This window comes from Lytechinus pictus, chromosome 14 (assembly GCF_037042905.1).
Source record: "Lytechinus pictus isolate F3 Inbred chromosome 14, Lp3.0, whole genome shotgun sequence".
NCBI classification, from domain to species: domain Eukaryota; kingdom Metazoa; phylum Echinodermata; class Echinoidea; order Temnopleuroida; family Toxopneustidae; genus Lytechinus; species Lytechinus pictus.
The window spans coordinates 456,038-479,563 of NC_087258.1; the positions used below are offsets into that span (position 1 = coordinate 456,038).

Here is a 23,526-nt window from a genome sequence, read left to right on the forward strand (position 1 = left end):
TATCTGTTTTTCTCTATGTCCTCTTGTTATTATGGTGCAACCCCTAATCAATTACGCCTATGCAGTAATTTTTTATGATAATTGTATCACAAAAACAATCACACTTTCCCTGAAAATTGACATGAAAAGATTGTAGTAAGCACCATAAGATACATGTAGGTATCTTATGGTGAAGATAGGAAGAAAAACAGAAAACGGTGTTGGTTTATAAAAGAGCCTATTACATGATGTAGGCCTGCAAACCCTGTTAATCAAATTACCTAGGAAGGAAGGATATTATACATAGGGCCTACATGTTAAGGATTCAAAACTTAAGGCCCTATCAGATAGGTTCACACATCTACTGTATTAGCCCAAGCACAATTTTAAAAGGATACATGTAATGTATCATTCTTAATTTACAACCTCTCGAAAAAGAGAAAAAATGAAACAATGATGAACACACCCAATGTGGGCCTATGTTTCACATTATTGTTAATCAAAGCGATAAGTGTGACTTGGCATCAATGACAACTGTTCAAGTACTGCATCCTGGGGTGAATGAGAAAGTATTCCAATCGGCCAAGGAACAAGGCCTAGGAATCTAGTTTCTATAGACATCAACGAAAAGTGAATAAAACTAACAACCTATCACATACTATGTAGATCTAGAGCCTAAAGCAGGACTGCACTTCATACATGCCTCATGGTCAATGAAACTCTCATTCAAATTTTAATTCCATAAGTGGATATAATCTGAAGATTAAAGAGGATTATCCCGCCCTCATAAATCTGTCCTCTGGCTATGAGATCATTGAAAAGAAAAATTTTGTGCCTGGAGTGAATGCTCAAATAAACAGTCTGATGAACTAAGGCCGTGTTTATGCTTCCACTTTTCAGGCCAGAATCAGCGTTTCCAAACGTGATTAGTCCAAAACACGGTTGCGTCCATGCTTACTTTCATTTAAACGCTGTTTCAAAACGCCGATCGTTAACTCACAAAAAGGTGCGTTTGTAAACGTCGTTTGACCAGAATCAGGCTTTCTGGGGAAGTATAAACAGAACCACGATCGTAAACGTGTTTAAATGACGTCATTTGGTTCATGCTTCCGGTGAGATGAAAATCCGCGGGCAAATACAGTCGCATTGCTCCATGGTCGCATGTTACCTCCATGGAATTACCTCTCATCTCCCTTGTATTGCATGTGTAGTACTATTACTAGTATTACTCTTCCAAGTTTGTCATCACGATGAACGTTGAGAGATTTACACCAAAAAAAACCCTGGAACATGAGTTATAATGAGACATCGCCAGATGCCCCAGTAGCATAAACAAATTTTATTATTTAGTAAACTTAATATTCTTTATTTTTTCTTACTATTATCCTCACCATGGTGGAAATCATATGGCTATATCAAGAAGCTCCATGCAATGACTGAAATATCGGAAATTGTTCGATGTTTATATAACAGTCGACGTACCTTCCCCATAACAACACTCGGAAAAAAAACTTTCGAAAAAGGGCGCGCCCAATTTGACCTCGCTTTCCTGCTCAATGAAAATTACGATGCGAAGCCAACTGGAGATCGTGATTTCGTCTCTGAAAAGTTAAGCATAAACAGACTCCCAGAACCACGTTTACGATCGGCGTTTTGAATCCATGTTTGAAAACGCTGATTCTGTCCTCGCAATGGAAGCATAAACACACCCTAAGAAGTGTATACCACATCAGACATTAAACCATACCTAGTCAGATTAATTTCAAAATTTTCAAGGGTTTGTGTTTCTTCAGAATTTTTTTCTTCCATTTTACTCTCAAGTCGACTGCACTTAAAATCCACATGAACTGCAGAAGCCAGAGATAAATAGACGAAGATGGCTAGGGGACATGGGTGCCAATCTTTAAGGGGGAGATATGGGGACATATTTCTCATCACCCCTTCCCCCCCCCCCCCCTCTCAAGTACTGGTGAAAATTTTCAAGAAATTTGTTGTTTGTATTACTGTATTTTTTTTTGGGGGACATGTAGTCTGCAGGCTAAGACTATGATTGAAACTTTGATCTACAAGTGGGTCTTCACACAAGACTAGCACATGACCTGCTGTTTCACTTTCAGCAAGAGGGGTCTTCTGTTCAAAAGTCTGCGTGTGCAGCCTACAAAGGAAACAAAAGAAAACACAATTCAAGCGATATCCTTTTTATCCCATATCCCCATACCATTTAAATCCAGTATGGTTCAGACAAGAAAAATAAGAAAAAAAGTTTGCTTGATATGTTAAAGGTGAGTACTGGCATATGCCACGAATGTGGCAGGTATATGGTTATGCCATTGGACTTCAACTTTAACCTTTCTCCTAATAGTTACTTTCACTTCAATTGTGAAGATAGTTCTGAACTGCGATCATTACATTTTGCAGAACTGGTTTTGACAGGTGAGGTGGAGCAAATACTCTTTTCTGTCCGAATCACTTTAGCACCTCTAAGGGTGCCAAAGACACATGTACACACATGACAGAATATGATGAAATGAATTCTCCTCAGGAAGAAGAGATAGTGCATGTGATCCTAAATCCCACTGAATCATGTTTATTAAATGTATTAAATACATTGTACATGACAAGATCTAAAGCTATTAGACATCATTCCAATTAATCATTGCCATATTTAAGGCAAATCCCCACTTCACATTGTTCACTGATATCAAAATTATCAAAAGGTGTGAGGACACAAAAAAATGGTTTGCAAAAATGCTTAAAAGGTGAAAGAGATGTACAACCACAATGACATCAGGGAACTTGGTAATACATAGCATGCTATACTAGCTTCCCTTCCCCCTAGCAGTCATCTCATTTCCTTTAAAATCATAAGTGCATTTTCCCCCTCTTTAGAGCATCAAACAGACTCTAAAGTTGCTCCATGTTTGTTTCACAGTAACCATGGAAACTAGGGATTTTACTTATCTGCAGACTATGACCTGACCCCCATGTGGTACATAATAAATCACTTTGGTCTAGACAACCATAACGCAGGTATATAAACTTCACCTTCACTGAAATGAAGTTAAGATGAATCCAACAGAAACAAATATTCTCAATGTCATTTTCTGTAGATGAGGGGGAGTTATCAATGCTCTCCAATCCCTATTTGCCTCTAGAAAATACAAGCAATGAAATAATTTATAGTAAAGTTATACCAGAGTTATAACCCCTTATAGGCCTTTACACACAAAAAATAGTAAAAAATATAAACTCTGTTGGATGGCTCAAGGAGCATGTAGAAACTTATTTTATCTTAACAGGCTAAATAATATTTTTTTAAATGCCATCATCCTTAGTTTGGGACAAAAGTCCCTTCCAGAGTTTCTTGAAATCGGATCATGGCTTGAGACTGTTATTGCTCATTATTATCTGTTTATTCCTGATTGAATATGTACATGTACATAATACACCCACATCATATGAATGCATCATGACTTGTTTGGCAGGGAACCTACTGGCTTGGCCCAATGAGTTGCCCCCAGGGTGATGTTTCATAAAGCTCTTTGTAAAGATGCAAACGATTTAACACACAATTGGAGCATAATTGCACAAGGTCATCAATTGCTTGTAAAATCTTTCGTATATAGTTTTATGAAAGGACCCCCTTGGTTTGGCAGACAACTCAAGCTGAGCAGGTAGAGGATCCTGACTCTTTCTTCACATCCTTTAGTCAGCCTCACCATATTGTTCTAAGGAGACATGATACCATGCTTCTTGCTTGACATGAGACCAAAGACATTACTCACCCTTCCTCTTTAATACCCCTTTCATACATGTATTCATGGATGCAGATCTGCTCCGGACCAGATGTGGATCAAATGCAGTTTATTTCCAATTCATGAAAGGTTGTGGAGCAGAATAAACTGCATTACTTACTTGAGTTCTCCTTCTATAAGCACTTTAAAATTGATGAACAGGATTCTCAAATAATATGGCTTATTCTGGCTTATTCTAACCCTAACCCTACATCCTTGCTGCACTAATTCAGAGTTTTCTAAAATCATGAACGCGTTTTTTTTTATTGCAGAGCTGTGCTATCCTGATCCACATTCAATTAAGACTATTTCAGGGTGAATTTATAAAAGGGGTATAAGTGTAGGGTTAATCCCGCTCTGTTGATATGAAAGAGTGATAATAGCTCTTATGTGACCAAAAGATGCACAATTCTTTTGTTGTGAAAAAGGGAATGAAACACTTCCAGACAACCCAGTGTCACAGGCTGCTCATAATAATTAAGATTTCTCTAACATTAACTTAATTTCTAAGCAAGTATGTACATGGTTCTACCGAATGTCCTTTTAATTCAAAGTTTCAAAATGCATCACTTTTAGTAGTGTTTCATTTAAGTTTGCATGTTGAAAGACATTTATGTTTGGGTCTTGGGTCCAACAAAAAATTATAAAACACTGCAACTCCGATCCATTTCAAACACTCTTTTAAAGCTGTGTTTTGAGGGTAAAATAGTGTCAATACATGCAGCTCTAAACTATGACTCAGTGGTGCTCGCAACATTTAATGTCAAGAATTCATGGATGATGTCATCAGTGTAATAGCAGGTTGATGGAGAATATAGGAATCATGTTGCTGACATGGCAACAGTCTCATGGTAAAAAAGGGTAAAGATAAAGTTCAATTAAAGGGCCTGAGATTGATATACATGTAGAAATAGAGAATACATCAAATTAAATGGAAAATATTGATGATTAATATGCAGGGCCTACTAGTATGTTGTAAGGAAATTCTACCAGCTCTCTATTAAAATAAGGGGGGTGTTTGTTTTGTTTTTGTTTCGGGGGGGGGGGGAGGTGAAGGAGGCCTGAATATTTGGCAATGATAAACAAACAGCACTCTTTTTTTTACACATTATTGTATGAAAGTTAGTGCAGTAGAAAATCGACTATAATACATTTAAAATGACATGCTCCAGAGTACAGTAAATGGATACTGGTCCAAGAGGCCATTTCCTGGACTCTTATACCAATATTTTTAAATATTGTGGCTTATAAACAACATACATGTATGCACATGTGGTCTACACAGAATAATCACTGGACATATTTACATTAGAGTAGTTCCTCATTTTACCCTAAACTGAATGATAATCTGATGACTGTGAAAATAATTTTACCAAAGAACTGACTTTCCATATTCATTCAAATACAAAGCTACCCAGCTAAGGGAATTATATAGAGATGCAAAAACTTTACATAAAAGTGCAATATGTTTCAACGATTCTGTGGTACTGAGTGTTTGTTTGTTTTTTATGATACATTGACTCTATTGTTCATACAGATCAATTAAATTCATTTACTTTTCACTTGATCATTAATCTTATCCATAATTACTGATTCATTTAAAGTAGAAAGTCTTAGGTCTCTAAGTTACGTTTCTCTACTCATTTTCACAGCTTAACATTAATTCATTCAAATGTATCTATTAATTCATTTATCATTCATCATGTTTCTTAACTATTTGATCACATGAATTTCAGTTTTTTGCATCTGGATGGGCGACTGGTCACTAAATATTTGAACATGCATGGGCCTACACACGTCATGTGTGCTGAATCAAATCTAGCTAAAATGGCAGACTATTGTCACAATATCAAATGTTACAAATTCCTGAAATAACTTTGAATTTCAATGAAAGATTCCAACCAGTCAGTGTATTCCTACCTAGATGTCAAAAGTTCATTAATTTATATTTTCTAGCAATGCTAGTATTATCAATAATTTCTGGAAAGGAAAATGTTTATCATCTCAGAGACTCTCTTTAAAGTAGAAATAAATATCAAAGCAAGATATTTTATATAATCAAAATAAATTATCGCCTAGATTTAAACAAAAAGGGAACTATTAAAAACATCACATTCATTATCAGCTGAGTAAAAAAAAAAAATGACCAGTCCAAGCCAATAATTTGTTTTCCTTTAAAGTCTGTCATAACATGGAGTGTTCACTGCACAATTATACAGCAAAAGTATATTTTTAGGAGCATTCATAAAGCTGAATATCGGTTTATATCAATCAAAACACGATCTTGAAATTATAAAGTAGCCCCTTCCTGGCTCCAAAACTAATACCCTACTTAAATAAAGATTAGTTGTGAATTATTATTCAAGCATAAATAGCAATGCATCTGTTATTCATTTTTATGATCTAATGTGGCTAAGGCTATGAATGGTGTGACCATGAAGCTATTAAACTAAAAAAATACCATCATGTCAAGATTGTTTTAATAAAATTGAAGGAAGAAAACAACAAAAATATGTATAAAGGTGTGGTGTCAAAATTTTATCCTCCGTTTTAATTTGTGACATCAATGTGTGCAGCTACACTGTACCATTCATTTATTGTTCTGGATTACTGATATTTCCCCATAGTTATAAGTGTACATGAAAAGTCATGAATGCACATCATAAAAATCCTTTTCAAATTATTGAGAAAATTGCATCTTATTGGAGGGGCTTTGGAATTGTTTTTCGACTGAAATGACAAATCTGAAACCATCCTCTTCCCCACCCCACCCCCACCATTACTGGTTCGGATGCCTTCTCCTGGAGGGGCCACTTCCATTGCCGAGTTGATACCATGCGCGACCAAGGGGTCTCAAAAAGCACCCTAAACACGTATTTTCCATATTCTGAAAATGCACCCCTTAACAAGTATTGGCGTCTCAAACCCTACCCTTAACAAGTACTAAAAACAAAACGATACTCTTGGCAAGCATTCCCTGAAATGAACCCCTTAAACAAGTACAGCGATATATTGTCACGTACGGGTCCGTCGGTCGTCGGTTTTACCTTTACACACCATTTGGTTTCGTACGGCCCCACCTTCCACAACTCGCAAATCCACAAATCGGACTCTAAACACGTAGTGTTGGGGCAAAAAGGACATCCTTTATCAAACATTTTAATTTTGTTTTGTCATCCCCGAAAATTTGACCCTAAACACGTAACTTTCCTAGCGAAATAGACATCCTTTTTTCATTATTTTTGTGTTTTTGATACCCTTATCACGTTACGTACGTAACGTGCCCTATCGTGAAAAAGACATCCTTTTTACGTGTTTGTTTGGTCGCGCATGGTATCCACTTGTCAATGTAAGTGGCCCCCCCCCGGGTGCCTTCTATGGGATTACATGTGATGGAGCTGGATGCATATGACCCCCCCCCAAAAAAAAAAAAAAAAAAAATCAAAATTTAAACATGCATAACTCTTATTCTTTTATGGATTTTCAACAAACCATAAGAAATATGTTTCTTGCAATTTGTGTCTAGTTTTTTGTTTCTGTTTTTTTTTCTGAGTTAACATCGGGGTCGACTTGCCCTTTAAAGCATTAATCAAAATAAAGCTAAGTCTTTACAATGTACAGGGGAACATGCCAAGGTACATGCATGATCAAGGTGAAAAAAAATCATGTGAGCAAGCCAAGGATATTATTATTATTTGTTTGGCATCACCTGTGCCTGGGAGGCGAAAAGCGTACTGAATCACTATGACCCGCAGGTCTCTCCTCCCGATATAACTGATTGGGGGGAATGCAGGTGGACCACTACACCGGGGTTTCCCCCTACTCTTATACGTATAGTGCAGTGGGTTCTTAACGTGCAAAGGTGGTGTCAAGAAAACAGATAATCTTGTAGTGCACCTTACAAGTACACTTCAGATGATATAGCCTGCCATACAATCAAATGTTGAAGTAAGTGTAAACATTAATTTAGGTCATTAAATGATTTGTTTAGAATGATAGTCAATGACTGTCATAAGTACTGTGATTGTGAAGATGGGTTTTATCATGGAGATATTGACACATATACCTTGATTGACACATGGCGTTCAAAGACGGTCAGTTCAACAATTAACCTAATACAAAACCTTTCAATTTTACTACTGGCCATTGTAAATAACACATTGGACTACAAGCATACCTGTCTTCCCTGACAGTCAAGAAAAAGGAACAAATTATTAATAAATTTTCTTCAATACTACAAGAAATCTCATACTGGTTTAAAATGAAATGTTCTTTTCTTTAAAGTAGGAATAGTTTGCACGTAGTCCTATGCACATGTACCTACATGTAACTACATATAGGCCTATATATATCTCTATAATAAAACATTAGCCCCCTCTTCCCCCACCCCCTCGCAACCATAGTCTTCAGTTCCTTAGATCAACAAAATGGACTTGGGAAAATCATATAACAAAGATGATACCTCTATTGCGGTAAATATCACATCAAGTTTGAACAGTGTATATTGGACTTGCTGAGCTATAAGCTTGACAACCCCCTTCAAACCTTTCTAATCTTGACCCTGCTACCAAGTCATGCCAGGTCACATACAGTAGGTGGTTTCAGACCGCCTCGAAGTTCGTCAGTTCCAGGTATTCTCTGATCGGGAAATTTACCCGGATCAGAAAATACCAGGTATTTTGGTAATGTGAAAGCAAACTACCCGTAATTTCCCCGAAAGAAAATACCCGCAAAATAGTAGGTACTTGGCGAAATTACGAGAACTTTCGCGGGGATTTTTCCAAGGTCGCAGGTATTTTGGCAATGTGAAAGCAATTTACGGGAACTTTTAGCCCAGCATGTCGTTGGGCGCGGGCGCCGTGGGTGGCTGCTGGGCTAGTGGTTTTGAATCTCGCGCCTTGCCTGCTTATTAGACCATACTGCGCAATGCTCCTAACTTCAGGAATTTATCCCGAAGAGTATGTTTCGGGGCGGTGTGAATGCAGGAATTAATGGGTATTTTTTAGCCTAGAAATGTTCTCCTAATTTAACGGGGATTCTTGTGATCGAGGCGGTTTGAAACCACCTAGTTACAATAGAAAGGCAATGGTGCAAGGGCCTTACTAAAACAATAAGATATCAGAAGAGATAACATATTACGCAACATTCCAACATTCTTCAAGAATCTATGAATAGAATCTATAGGCCAATTGGCCTATGCCATTTCTTGGTCATATGGAGGTAGTCTTCAGGCACAGACCCTGATTGAAAGTTTGATCAACAAGTGTGTCTCCACGTAAAGACTAGCACATACAAAACTTGCTGTTTCAGAGCGAGAGGGCCTTTAGTACACAAGGCATGAGTAGGCTGCAATTCAGACCCTTTACTCAAGTGAAGGGTTTGCACAGCAGACTAATATGGAGGCACTAACTCACTTGGCATCAACCATGGAGACAGCATGATACTGACTGACAAAGATCAACCATCAATGTTCAACTGTTGAACCCTACACACAGGCTACACACAAACACTCATCTCAGCAAAGCTTTCAATTTCCAAAAAATAAATCAAATAGACAACTAAATCAATCTCCATTTACAATCTCCACATCAAATATAAACCCTTTCAAGTGGTCAAACTGGTTAAGAGGAACCTGATGAAAGAGAAGATTCAGTTACAAAGCAAACCCTGATGAGTCAAGGTAGAGTAAAGGAGAAATCCAAGGGCACATAACATCACAAGGCATAATTAAGTTGATACATTACATAAATCATGCGATCCTGTCCAAACTTAGAAATGAGCTTGATCCATTAATTAACCAATTACAAAGTGGGCTTGACACCACTTCTTGCCCCAGCTAATCCAGAATACTCCACATAGCAGAATGATTAGGAAGAGCTTGACAGGAAAGCATCCACAATAACCACAAGAGTGTGGGAGGGGGAACTGTAATCACTGCTGTCACTGTTTTCACTTGTGAATAGAACTTTCAGATTGTTGTCTTACAGCTCACACAGAAGTTCCCTCACAATCAAAGGTGCAATGTATGACTCATTGGAAGGGTTTTGAAGTAAAACCACAGAGTCAAATTTTGTTTGATCGTAAACGCAACCTCTGTTCAGAATCAGTGAACAGGAGCTCAGCTAATTGGTCTCTACTCTCTAAAGAGCCCTTACTAGCCCTCCTCTCTCTCTCTCTCTCTCCCTACAATACCCCCCCCCCCCTTATGTTGACTCTCTCCATTCCCTGTCCCTCTTCTCTACATCTTCAACTCAGGCCACTTTTTGCTCTTTTTCTCCCCTGCCCCCTTCTTAATCTCTTTTTATGCCTATAAAGTTAAAGAAGGGAATAGAGAAGGCCATTCATATAGATTGCACACAAACAAATCTTTCTTATGAAAAAAAAAAAACACCTAAGTACTTCTTATGTGACTCGGTCATTTACATATAATATACATTTTTGAAAACTTCTATTTTCTAGAAAAATACAGCTTCACAAGGTGCATGGCAAAACAGAAAGTGAAAAGGGAAGATACATGTAGGGGGAGGAAGAGGTGAGGTGAGAAGAGGTGTGTGGAGGAAGGGGGCGCATATTGAGTAATAGACTGGTCAATCTCTCTCGGGTGGAAAAACAAGGTGAAGAATAGACTAGTATTTTACAAAGCAAATAGAAACAAGTAATAATTAAAACATGAATAACTCCAATGTTAAAGTAGCTAGCTGCTTAGGAAAGTTCCTGAAACTTTATCCTGAGTCTTAACATAACAACGTGTGAATTAATTCAATTAACTTGTCTTAACAATACAAAACATACACTGATGTTTTCTTGCTAAGTAATACTAATGATAATAGAAACATACCCCTATATTATAGGTCTATGTTGGGGTTTCAGGCATTCAAAACATCATGTTCACAAAAGTGCAAGTAGACCTATATGTAGTAAATTTTTCTACTTATCAAACTAATTTCCTTTATGCATACCATGGTGAAATTAGCCATAAACTTAACCACAAAACAATTAGAATAAAGGCAGACAAATACTGTGAATTCATGCATATATGACTATATAAACTTTGTTTGACCTCAAACAAAATATTCTGATATTTTTTTTATTTGACAATGGAATATTCTTAGTAAATAGGCAAACCATATCTCAATTTTCAATTCCATTGTTGTATGCAGAAGTCAGTGGAACAATGACATGCACAAATACGTTCCATTTAGGGAAAAGGATATTCTTTTTAATTGCAATAAGATAAACGACTGTCCAACCCCATACCAAATATGTATAAAAATAAAAGAGGACTTGCTGCAGGTCAAAGTGGGTATTCAAGTCAAAAGTAGTCAAGTACATGGGCACCAACATTCATCATCATGTACTTGTAAGTGACCTAACTTTTCCTTATGGGTTAACAACTTTTTTTTTCTGTGCACTGCATTTACAGTTGCTACATGTGTGTTAGACCAGATGATGTGTTGCCATATTGATGTATGGTGGAATTCTTTATAATCTGTAGCAAATCTCCAAACCAATTTATTAGAAAATATACCCAAAAAAATCTGTAAGATAAAATGTAATGGAATTGCCAACTCATATATTTCACTTATTTACTAGTACTACAGTACCACTCTTCTTAAAACCTCATTTTCTTGAAATTTGTTCTTCTTTTCTTTTCTTTTTTTTTGCTTTTTTATTTATTTATTTATTCATTTTTTTACTTTTTGTTGGGTTATTTTTCTTGCTATAGTATAGGCCTATTTAAAGGTCAAGTCTACCACAGACAAATGTTGATTTGATAAAATAGAGAACAATCAAACTAGCACAAAGCAAAACATTTCCTCAAAATTTGATGTAAAATAAGAAAGTTATAACATTTTAAAGTTTCCCTTATTTTTCACATAACAGTGATATGCACAACTCTGTGGCAGGCAAATGAGACAGACAATGATGTCCTCCACTCACTATTTCTTATATTCTTTATTGCTTGAATTATACAATTTTTCATTTTTTACAGATTTGACAATAAGGACCAACTTGACTGAACTATAGGCCTATAGTATTAAATAGTACTAATTCAACATGTTCAGGGAGGAATTAATCAATGTTTCACTTGGCAATGAGGAGAAAATTAAAATATTTCATATTTCATGAAATGAAATACAAAAGAAATAGTGAGTGGATGATGTCATCATGCAGTCTCCTCATTTACATGTACATACCAAACAGGATGTGAATATACATGTACCATGTATACAGTAACTGTTTTTTTTTCAAACTAAGCGAAACTTTAAAATGTAAGAACTTTCTTATTTTACACCCGATTTTGATGAAATTTTCAGTGTTATGCTTGTTGGATTGTTCTTTTTTCAATTTTATTCAAATCAACTTTTTGTTGAGGTGGACTTGTCCTTTAATAATTTGAACGATTCGATATGTACCATTTATATTGCAAGGAGTATGGATTTTGTTTTAATTACAACAGGAGTCTCTCTTCACTTGACAAGCAGTTTAGCTTATAGTGACTCCCCGACATTGTGTAATATTATTGATTGTTATAACATGTATTAACCTTTTTTTTTGTGGAAATGACTAAATAAATGAATAAGTAAATAAATAAATAAATGGATGGATGGATAAATAAATGAATGAATAAATAAATAAATGAATAAATAAATAAAATAAATAAATAAAAATGATAGGTTCTGGGGAATCAAGGCTTGTGGCTGTAAAGTAGGTACCACATATATACAATAATAACAATAATAGGCATTTATATAGCACCATCTATCCAGTGTATTTTGGAACCAGATATGAATAAGGGTGTGTTTATGCTTCCATTGCGAGGACAGAATCAGCGTTTTCAAACGTCGATTCAAAACGCCGATCGTAAACGTGGTTCTGGGAGTGCTGTTTATGCTTAATTTTTTAGAAAGTCAAAAAGGGGCCTAAGCTTTCGATCCTAGCAGAATCTTCGTCGGAGGCAAAATGTTAATTTTTTAGAGACGAAATCATGATCTCCAGCTGGCTTCGCATCCTAATTTTCGTTGAGCAGAAAAGCGAGGTCAAATTGGGCGCGCCCTTTTTCGAAAGTTTTTTTTCCGAGTGTTGTTATGGGGAAGGGACGTCGACTGTTATATAAACATCAAACAATTTCCGATATTTCAGTCATTGCATGGAGCTTCTTGATATAGCCATATGATTTCCACCATGGTATTGGTGGTGATTTTTTACCTGATTGCTAAGAAAGCATGAATGCTTGTAAGCAAGCAACCAGAGGACCGACGGCTTAAGGTCCTCTCCGAAGGACCTGGTACTGAGGATTAATGCCTTACCAAAGGGCACTAGCGCACCAAGTGAGAATCGAACCCGGGTCACCGGAATACGAGTCCCCCGCTCTACCGACTGAGCTATCGCGCCTCCATAGTGAGGATAATAGTAAGAAAAAATAAAGCATATTAAGTATACAAAATAATAAAATTTGTTTATGATACTGGGGCATCTGGCGATGTCTCCTTGTTATAACTCATGTTCCAGGTTTTTTTTTTTTGCGTAAATCTCTCAACGTTCATCGTGATGACAAACTTGGAAGAGTAATACTACTAATAGTACTACACATGCAAAACAAGGGAGATGAGAGGTAATTCCATGGAGGATTTGGGGTATTAATGCGACCATGGAGCAATGCGACTGTATTTGCCCGCGGATTTTCATCTCACCGGAAGCATGTACCAGATGACGTCATTTAAACACGTTTACGATCGTGGTTCTGTTTATACTGTACTTCCCCAGAAAGCCTGATTCTGGTCAAACGACGTTTACAAACGCACCTTTTTGTGAGTTTAAGATCGGCGTTTTGAAACAGCGTTTAAATGAAAGAAAGCATGGACGCAACCATGTTTTGGACTAATCACGTTTGGAAACGCTGATTCTGGCATGAAAAGTGGAAGCATAAACACGGCCTAACATATGTTGCGTTTGGTGAGCTGAAAGGGGGCTATCTGTATGTGTAGGGTGTAGAATTTGTGACGCACATGGGGTGGGGGTGATGGTTTTGAACATGTCCAAATCCTTTATGCGTGCATATCTTATCAATCATAAAAGATGTCAATGGATACACAGGCTTTTTGGGTTTTTTTGTGTTGAAATTGTGCTTATTTCATGGATTGTATTGTGGTTGATAATGGGCGTTTTTTAGAGAGAGGTAGTGGTTTGAAACTATGTTAGGATGCTGAGGATAAGATCAGGTTTCACTGCCAAAGTTAATCATTAATTAAAGAGCAGAGAACGTTTGGTTGGAAAAAGGACAATTGTTGATCAAAAAAATTGGGTGGTGAGAGGATGCATTGCCCATACAGGGAATACATCCTCTCACCTTGTATTTTTTTAGATTGGAAGTGAATGTTGGGGTATTATAATAGTTAGTGTACACACTTTAGTTGGAGATGTTTATGTGTGGATGTGTCCGAAGTCCTACCCTGCCTGCTAAGTGCTAAGTTAGTGGTGGGCACATGGGCGAGGATCAGCCGAGGCAGGTGCGCGCGCCTGCCCAATCGCCTAGCCCTAGCTTAAACAAATTCCAATCTTATCAACTAGAAACTTTCACTACAGGAAAATTTTTGACCGCTTTTTCTGGTAGTGATATCAGATTTTCACGATATTAAGTACTTTCTGAGATAAACGACCGTCCACGAAATATGATCACGCGCGAAGTAAGGTCACACGACCATACTTTTCACTTACCCATTACCCTGAATAATACGGCGAACAATGTCAATGATGACCCACATATGCGATATGCAGTGAGCACTTATGTGATGCACTGAATATAGCTGCGTTTTCTTTTCCGAATATTTCCAAATATAAAACGTGTACGATGATCAAAACAAACAAGATAATTCTCAAATCGGAAAGTACCTGAGAGCAACAAAACCTCTGTACCCAGGGGACGTTGTTTAAACTATGAGAAACCTACTAAAAACAACAACGCCTTAGTATTCATTGAAAATAAAGAATAATAAATTAGTTGCTATTGATACCCATTCTTTTGTTCGCACAGATATCGCCCGACGATGTTGTGCATCTTTGAAAGGAAGTGGCTCCCCCTGAACGTATTATGGTACAGGGGTAAAAAAAACTTCATCAATCACGTGACATATAATAAAAAAACATATTTTCTTTGTAATCAGTTTGAACTTTTTTAATTTCAAGTAAGTGATATGTAAGTTAAACCGAAAAACGAGCATTATTTAGTGACGACAAAGATTCTGCTAACAAAAGTTAATGAAATGTTCTGAAAAAGCTTAAGATGTGAAGAGCGCCGCACACGGCATTCCAGGAACAGGGCGTCTAGAAATATTCTTTTCTGAGTCGCGTTGTTATTATTATCATTAACCCCGGCTTTAGCTCATGCATTCAAGGAATTAATCCTGCTGGGTACCCATTCACCTCACCTGGGTTGAGTGCAGCACAATGTGGATACATTTCTTGCTAAAGGAAATTACGCCGTGGCTGGGATTCTAATCCACGACCCTCTGTTTCAAAGTCAGAAGACTTCATCCACTGGGCCACACCGCTCCACACTGTACACTGTAACAGTGCCCACTGGTTTCACTCAGCTGATCGGTCTTTTGTTTACATACAGGAAAGTTTTTTTTATCCACTTTGAGACCTCTCTATAATTGCTTCATTACTACAACCCTCCACTAGTTCAGTCATGGTTGGATGGAGAAAAAGAGAGTGGAATCTTGTTTACCACAAAATTTATATTAAATCAAGGAAAAAGTTTAGGGCCTTTATTGTACCAGATAAAATGGACTCAGTGTATAATACCCATAAACACATCTACATGAGAAAGTACCTAAAGCACACAGTTAAAGGAAATGAACCTGGATTTCAACTTGAATTTATCTTTTTTACATAACTGATGGTCTTCGCTTGAATTTGTTTGATCATGTCACATGCTTCATTTTTGTTATATAATCAGGTCTGTTCTGATTCATTGATTATAATGAATATATCATCATATTTTGATTTCAGTTGATGAGAGGAACTATTTTGAATTTGTGAATTCACGTAGATGCATGAATTAATTATTTCTTTTTATAAAATGGGTCAAGAATATGGGAAAGTTGGAAAGAAATGTTACATGAGAAAAAAAAAACTTGGGAAAAGCAAAGCCAAAGACTATTTCAGTATCACGATAGAGGGCCCAGCATCAATCCAAACTGCCTCGGAAATGATAGTTTGTCACCAATATCACAGTAATACCCCTTTCATAAACCCAATTATGCGGCTAATAGCAGCATAATTTGGTCGTAAAATCAGAGGAGGACCAGAGTTATCCGCATTATTTTGATGCTGCAATTATCCGCATAATAGCGGCATCCGGACCAGATTTTGACTTTATGAACGTATTTCCAAATAATGCAGATAATTGCCATGGTGCGGTCACAAGGTCACCCTTTTCCAACACAACCGCATCGGAGGGGGCGTGTGCAGTTGTCATGACAATTATCCGCCTTTTTCGGGACGGGCGCTCGTAAAAATAGTGCGGATTATTTTCGGAGTTTGTGAACGCAATTTTTATTGAATTATCCGCATTACTCTTAGGCGGCTAATTCGAGGATGGGTTTATGAAAGGGGTATAAGATTAGTTGATCAGATAGACAGGACAATATAGCAGGTATACATGTAGATATACATGAAAGTCTAGACAAGCTAGCAGACAGATAGCCAGATAGGTGGGCAGATATGTAGACAGATAGATAGATAGATCAATAGAGAGGGGGAGACAGATTGATTTATTCTGAATATAGAGGGGGAGAGAGAGGGAGAAATGCAGGAAGTTACAGCATCAAAAAGAATGATACTCATGTAGTATGCTGCCCTCTATAGTGAATATACTATTTAGTCTATGTGTTTACTTCAGTATTTTCAAACAATATTTCTACTCCCACTTTCTATAATCTTAATCCAATTTGTGATTATTATAAAAATGATACAAATAATTTTAATCCCCATGATCATCTTATACAATGATCATCCTGTACAGTGGTAACTTTATCAAAATCAACACACCAATGCTATCAATTATCAGCACCATCATCCTAATCATCATCTTCATTGGGTGATTTCAAGTACGGTGTTGAAATCTGGTGTTGGTGTTGGGACAACACCAACACCAGCTACAACACCGTACTTGAAATCACGCTGGTGTTGGGATTGACCTCGGAAAATATGACGTATTTCCGGCAGTTTGTGTTGAGCTCTGGTGTTGAATGTCGTCTGCTGAACCGAGTATTACAGCTGGTGTTGACGATCTACGTGCAATTTCCCTATTCACCAACACCAACCCCCAGGGATTGGGCAAATCGTGATTTCAAGTTCGGTGTTGGTGTTGGTGTTGATGAACTGTAGTTCACGAACAGGAGGCGAACACAATGAAACACCCCCGTAAAATTATCTATTACAGTTAAGATGAGGGCAAATCATTAGAGTTTTACACATTTTAATGAAAAATAATATTTATGCTTTCTGATTATTGCAGTGATTTTAACCTGTGCATTCTGTACGATAAGTTTTACTGCAATTTATTCCCGATTTCACTTTCGTCGTCGAGAATTTTTCGCGTAAAGTTGAGATGATCAGCAGCACAGCGCAGAGGCGTGACGTCATAGGATATCGATAACGCAATCGGTATCGCTCCTCTGAACTCAGCTCGGTGTTGGGGCTCGATTCAGCAGCCTTTTCACGCTCTCAACACCAACACCGAACACCATACTTGAAATCACACATTATCACCAGCCCAACCATCATCACCCTTCCTATGATTATCCTCTGGTTTCTCATCCTTCTCCTTATTACCAACATAACTCTCATTAGGTCTGTCTGCACAAGCCTGAGTTTTCAAATAATTGTGCTATTTCTGATCCATCAAATTATCCTGACAGACTTTGAACAATCTCAAGATTATTTGTAATGGAGACGCAATCATCGGAGAGTACGCTGGATTAATCTCGAGATTGAAATCCCGGGTCAACTTTGGATTGTTTGCAAAATAGCGCGCTATTTACGAATTATCCTGCTAATTTGTAGGTGCATGCACACTTGGGATTATCAATTCACAGCGCAACACATAATGCATTGATGCCTCGCTCGAGCACGAACTGCTCTTCTTGCGCTGGTGGAGATGGGGTTTCTTGAATCTCGAGATTAATTGCAAAGGGGCGATCGGGCTAAAATCTCGAGAATGAGCAAAATCTGGCCGGTGCAGCACCACCTACATGCCACCATCGTTATCAGTATCACTGACACCATCCTGGCTCTAACCTCCTCCTTCTCCTCCTCTATTTCACTATCAAGCTTTGCATCATCATTAACATCACCAACATCTTTTTGATGATCTACATCATCACCTGTTACCACAATTATCATATTCATAATTGTTGTAACTGTCAAATCATCTCAACCATCACCATCATCATCACCAGAGACTTTCACCATTTATCATCACAAGCAGCAGTAACAGCATAGTAAGCAGCAGCCGCAGCATCATCTCAACCATAACCATAACCATCACCACCATTATCACCATGATCAGCATCATCACTATCATCATCATCATCACCATCATCATCATCATCAAGAACATCATCATTAAAATGTTGTTATCCTCATGATCATCATTCCCTCCCATTATTGCCATTGCCATCAGCATTATCATTTATCATCATCATCATAACACCACCATCACCACCGGCAAACCCATCATCATTCTTATACTTGTCATCATCATGAACTGAAAATCCTACCATCACCACCATTAACACCAAGAAAATGATCCCATTGCATTTCACATCATCTTCCATTCTTACCATTATTTGGTGTAGGTAATGGTGGTAAAGGAGCAGAGGGCACATCTGAATGTTCATCTATATAATCACTTATTGTCCCTTGATATTTAGCTACTTTATCTCTCAGTCCAGTCGTTAGGTTGATGAGAGCTAGGTCCGAGAGGAAATCTTGAAAGCCTGGTAATAGGTCCTCAAGCACTGGAAAGGAAAAGAAAATGAAAAAAAAATGAGGTTGAGGATAAAGCTCAGTTTGCTTTTAACAATGTCACTCACTTATTCATTCATTCCTTCAATAAACTTTGTTTATTTATGAATGTTCTTCACAAATTGGGAGCCCTTGCAGTAAGCCTGAAGGAGGGCAAGATATTTTTATTCTTCTTCTTTTTGGATTAAATAGCTGTAGATCCATTGTTGGAAATAAAGGAATTCTGAGGGCAGAAAAAGGCAGTTGCTTTCAGTTAATGCAAGCCCTATACAATATTGAATAGGTTCTCTCTCATGTTGTTCAATAATAGCAACAATAAAAAGGTGTTATGCTAGACAAGAGCATACACTTGAGGAGGCGCGAAAGCTCAGTTGGTAGAGTGGGGGTTTTGGATTCCGGTGACTCAGGTGCAATTCCAACTTGGTGCGCCATAATGCCCTTTGGTATAAAAGGCATTAATCCTCATTACCAGGTCCCTTGGAGAGGACTCTAAGCTGTTGGTCCTCTGGTTGCTTGCTTACAAACATTCATGCACTCTTAGCAATCAGGTAAAAAGTCACCACCACCAACCACACATATATAGGTCATGTGCACTGTGTAGAATGCTGGCCATCTGAAACCAATTTGGACTCTGACTGTACAGATGAGATAGGTATATACATTACTGCCCTCTATGGTAAAAAACAAGGAAGCTGCCTCATCAAACTCACAGCACACAACTGAACTTAAAAAACTCATGAAAGAAATGAAAAGACTTTATGAGTGAAGGCCTCAATAAACATCAGTAGGTCTAATGCAAATTCACGAGGTCATTTAAAGTAAGAGAATTACTTCCTCGTTAGAGATACAAAATATACATCTAAAAATGCATCTTAATTTAGAAGAGATGGTCCAGTCTTGTATTATTAGTATTCAAATCAAGCAATCAGTATGTTTTTAAACTAAAATAGTTGATTTTTTTAAATAGAAGCTTAAAATGATTTCAATGTTTAGCCATCACAGATGTCTGGATGGAATAGGGTCATGCAGGCACATGTCAAAAATAAGCATCTCCTTGAAAGGTCAATCCTACAAAAAACCTTTCTTTCAAAATAACCACTTTTTTCTTCCTCTACTCTGCCCTACTCTTGGTATCTGGGGGAGGTGCCTAATATACTCCTATCCTATGCAACAGAAACGTGTGTTATCTGAGTGCGGGTATTCTGCAAAATACAGGTGAATTTATGGCAAAGAATGGTCATGATACTGCCAACATACCATGTAGCTGGTGAGTTCTGTGGGAGAGGCACGAGCAAATCGCGTGTAAGGGCGAATGACTCTCTTTCCACTGGGTAGTTGCGGCAAAGATAATTATGTTTGTTGAACACCATGCAAATCACCAAGGTGATATCACCAGGTAACCCTCATGCAAGTAACTCACAGATTTGATGCAGGTTGGTAGTAGATAACACGCGGGGCTCATATGTCGCCCGCAACTTACAAGAAAGCTTGCACGTGCCACACTCGCGACTCGCCCACAGGGCACACGCAATTCACACAAGTCGAAAGTAAATTGCACGCATCCCGCACAGAACTTGTGGAAATTCTTGCTTGCCAACACACATTTTGTTGCATGCTGGAAAATATCTGCCCGCAACTCACCCACAAGGCTTGCATAGAACGACGTGACAGGGCCTTTTGGTAAATTTCGCAAAACAGTAAGGCTATATGCACAGTCACGTTGGTATGCAATGAAGGAACTGATGACATCCAGCGGAGTAACAGGGGTTGGTGGCCAGGGGGGCAAGAGCCAAAAATTTCCGGGTCATATCATGGTATGAACAGGCATAATGGTGTAATGAGGCGAACTTTTTGAGAGGACCAGATATTGCGTATCGGGCAGAATCTATCTTTAAAAGACAATCCACCCCAACAAAAAGTTGATTTGAAAAAAAAGAGAAAAATCTAACAAGCAAAACACTGAAAATTTCATCAAAATCAGATGTAAAATAAGAAAGTTATGACATTTTAAAGTTGCTTAATTTCGCAAAACAGTTAAATGCACATCCTTGTCGGTATGCAAATGAGGAGTCTGATGACGTCACCCACTCACTATTTCTTTTGTATTTTATTATATGAAATATAATATAGAAAGTCAAAAAGGGGCCTAAGCTTTCGATCCTAGCAGAATCTTCGTCGGAGGCAAAATGACAAACATATAAAGTGGAACAACCATAATATAGACCACAAACAAGCTACAGCAACACTAGAAACAAGGAGACAAAAGGGGCATTAGTGAGTAGAGAAGACCAATCAGGTTAGTGAAGGGGATGAAAGAAAAGGAGTAGGCAGACACAAAGGGAAGTTAGTGTAAGTAAGGCCAGTAAAAGACCTCAAGCCAAGAGGGATTAAAATAATGAGGCAGGCAACATCAAACAGGATCTGGAACAAAACAGTGATAATGGGATGAAAAACAAGAGAATTAGTGAGAGGTGGGTCAAACAGGTTACAAAGAAAGGCTTAATATAATATATTCTAATTTTCTCCTCCTTGTCAAGTGAAACAAAGTTTTATTTCTCCCTGAACATTTAGAATTACCATTATTTTAACAGTTTATGGTTAAGTTAAGTTGGTCCTTTTTGTCAAATCTGTAAAAATTGAAATATTGTATTATTCAAACAATAAAAAACAAAAATAGTGAGTGATGGACAACATCGACTCTATCATTTGCATATCGCTGAGTTGTGCATTTAACCGTTTTGTGAAAAATACGCGAAACTTGAAAATGTCATAACTTTCTTATTTTACATCCGATTTTGATGATATTTGCAGCATTATGCTAGTTTGAATTGTTTCTATTTATTCAAATCAACATTTTTCTGGGGTGGACTTGACCTTTAAAAAAAAAATGCGAGCAAAGCGAGCGAGCAAGCAAAATTTTTGACAATTTTAATACAAAATCCAATATTTTGACATGATATCCAGAGAATAATATATTTCACTCTTCTCTCTTTCCGTTCCTTTTTTGTGGTCTATACGCCACTGTAAACAGGATTCTTTGCGGCAGTAGCGTGAAGAGTACAAAAAAATGAGGGGTGCAGTAAGGCGCATGTGCTAAAAGCTGCTTAATATAAGTTCCGAGCGAGCAAAGCGAGCGAAAAAAAAAAAACCTTTTCATGAGAATCTAACTTAGACATACCTTTTGACATTATATTCAGTAAATAAAATCATACCCTACACTTTACTTTGCTTTTCTTTCCTCATTTTTTTGTTCTTGGTTGTAGAACTGTTGGGGCCATGGCCCAACCCTTCCATACGGCAGTGCTATGCGGTTGATATCAAAGCCATTTAAGCCTCGCAGATTGCCGCTATTTTTAATCAAATCGCGGGTATATACATCATTTATAGCTTTTACACAACACATTTATTCAACCCAGTTGCGTAATAAACCAAATATTTTGAGGGGGCAAAACATAGCAATGTGGAAAATTTGTTTTTAAAAAAAAAATTGCCTAACTAGAAATTAAATTATAATTATGTTATAGATTTTCCATTCTATTCAGCAAATAACACATTTCGTTGTTTCCATTTATTTCATTATACGTTGTCTCCTATAATTTCTTTTATTTCCTCTTCTGTGTGGAACCAAGATCCCCTCCCCCCGCGCCTGTAAGCCAGTGATTTAACGTAAATCTTAATGTAGGAAGGGTCTCTACAGGGGGGCGTTATAGAGCCATTTGAAGGTTATAGATGAAGAGCCCCTACTGTGTGGGGTCTGGGGCAAAGCCCCGGTAGCTTATTTGCATAAAATTTAGAAAGCTTATAGCACAATGTTGTATGCTGTCCATCTTTCTTCTCGCTCTTTATTTTCAATCCTCGGCAGCCAGGTCGTGCTATTAAATTTTTTTTTCTTGTCCCTTTTGTTTGTTTTCCAATTAAGCTTTTGACTAATTCCAATCTACCTTCGTTTCCTGCTATTGTTTGCCACTTTGTCATCTTTTTATTTATTTCCCATCATGCTATTGCATTACATAGGCTTATTTTGAATGATTTGTCCTTTCTCAAATGTTTTCTTTCGTTCCTTTTCCATAAAAAAAAAAATTGTTTTATTTTCTTTTATTTTCACTCATCCCTTTCCTTTTCCTCCTTTCCTTTTCCCCTTTCCTTTTCTTTCTCCCCCCCCCCCCTTCTTTTCTCTTTTTCCAGTTTTTTTTTTCATCGGTGAAATCCGCCAGGGGGGCAGCTTTCATTTTGTATCGCATTATATAAAATATACAATATTCTAATTTTCTCCTCTTCATGTGAAACAAAGATGTATTCCTCCCTGAACATATTGCCATTGTTTTAACATTGTGTGACCCAGTCAAACATCATCTCATTCAAGTTGGTCATATTGTCAAATCTGTAAAAATCTAAAATATTGTACAATTCAAACAATAATAAAACCATAAGAAATAGTGAGGCACTTCATTGTCTTTCTTATTTGCATATCTGTTTTGTGAAAGAAGCAACAATTTCATAATTTTCCTTGTTTTACATCCAATTTTGATGAAATTTACAGCATTAGGCTTTTTCAATTTTCTCTTTTGAATCAAAGCAACATTTTCTGTTGGTCAATTGACCTTTCTTTTATAATAATCTTCCAAACATGTGTTTTTCTCTTTAATCATCAGCATTTTGTCCAGCTACCTTGGCTTTCAGGCCTTCTTAGGTGTGTCTCACAAAGCATGTTGGGTTT

The 23,526-nt window shown here is 37.4% G+C and overlaps 1 protein-coding gene across 1 annotated transcript in view; it reads right to left on the reverse strand.

Annotated features, from left to right (window-relative positions):
* Positions 1 to 9,687, reverse strand: part of LOC129276812 (actin filament-associated protein 1-like 2) — a 67,047-nt gene extending 57,360 nt beyond the window's left edge. The window contains exon 1 of the mRNA XM_064109655.1: positions 9,518 to 9,687. The gene's annotated coding sequence lies outside the window, so the exon portion shown is untranslated. The remainder of the gene's footprint in view (positions 1 to 9,517) is intronic.
* Between the last annotated feature and the right edge of the window lie 13,839 nt (positions 9,688 to 23,526).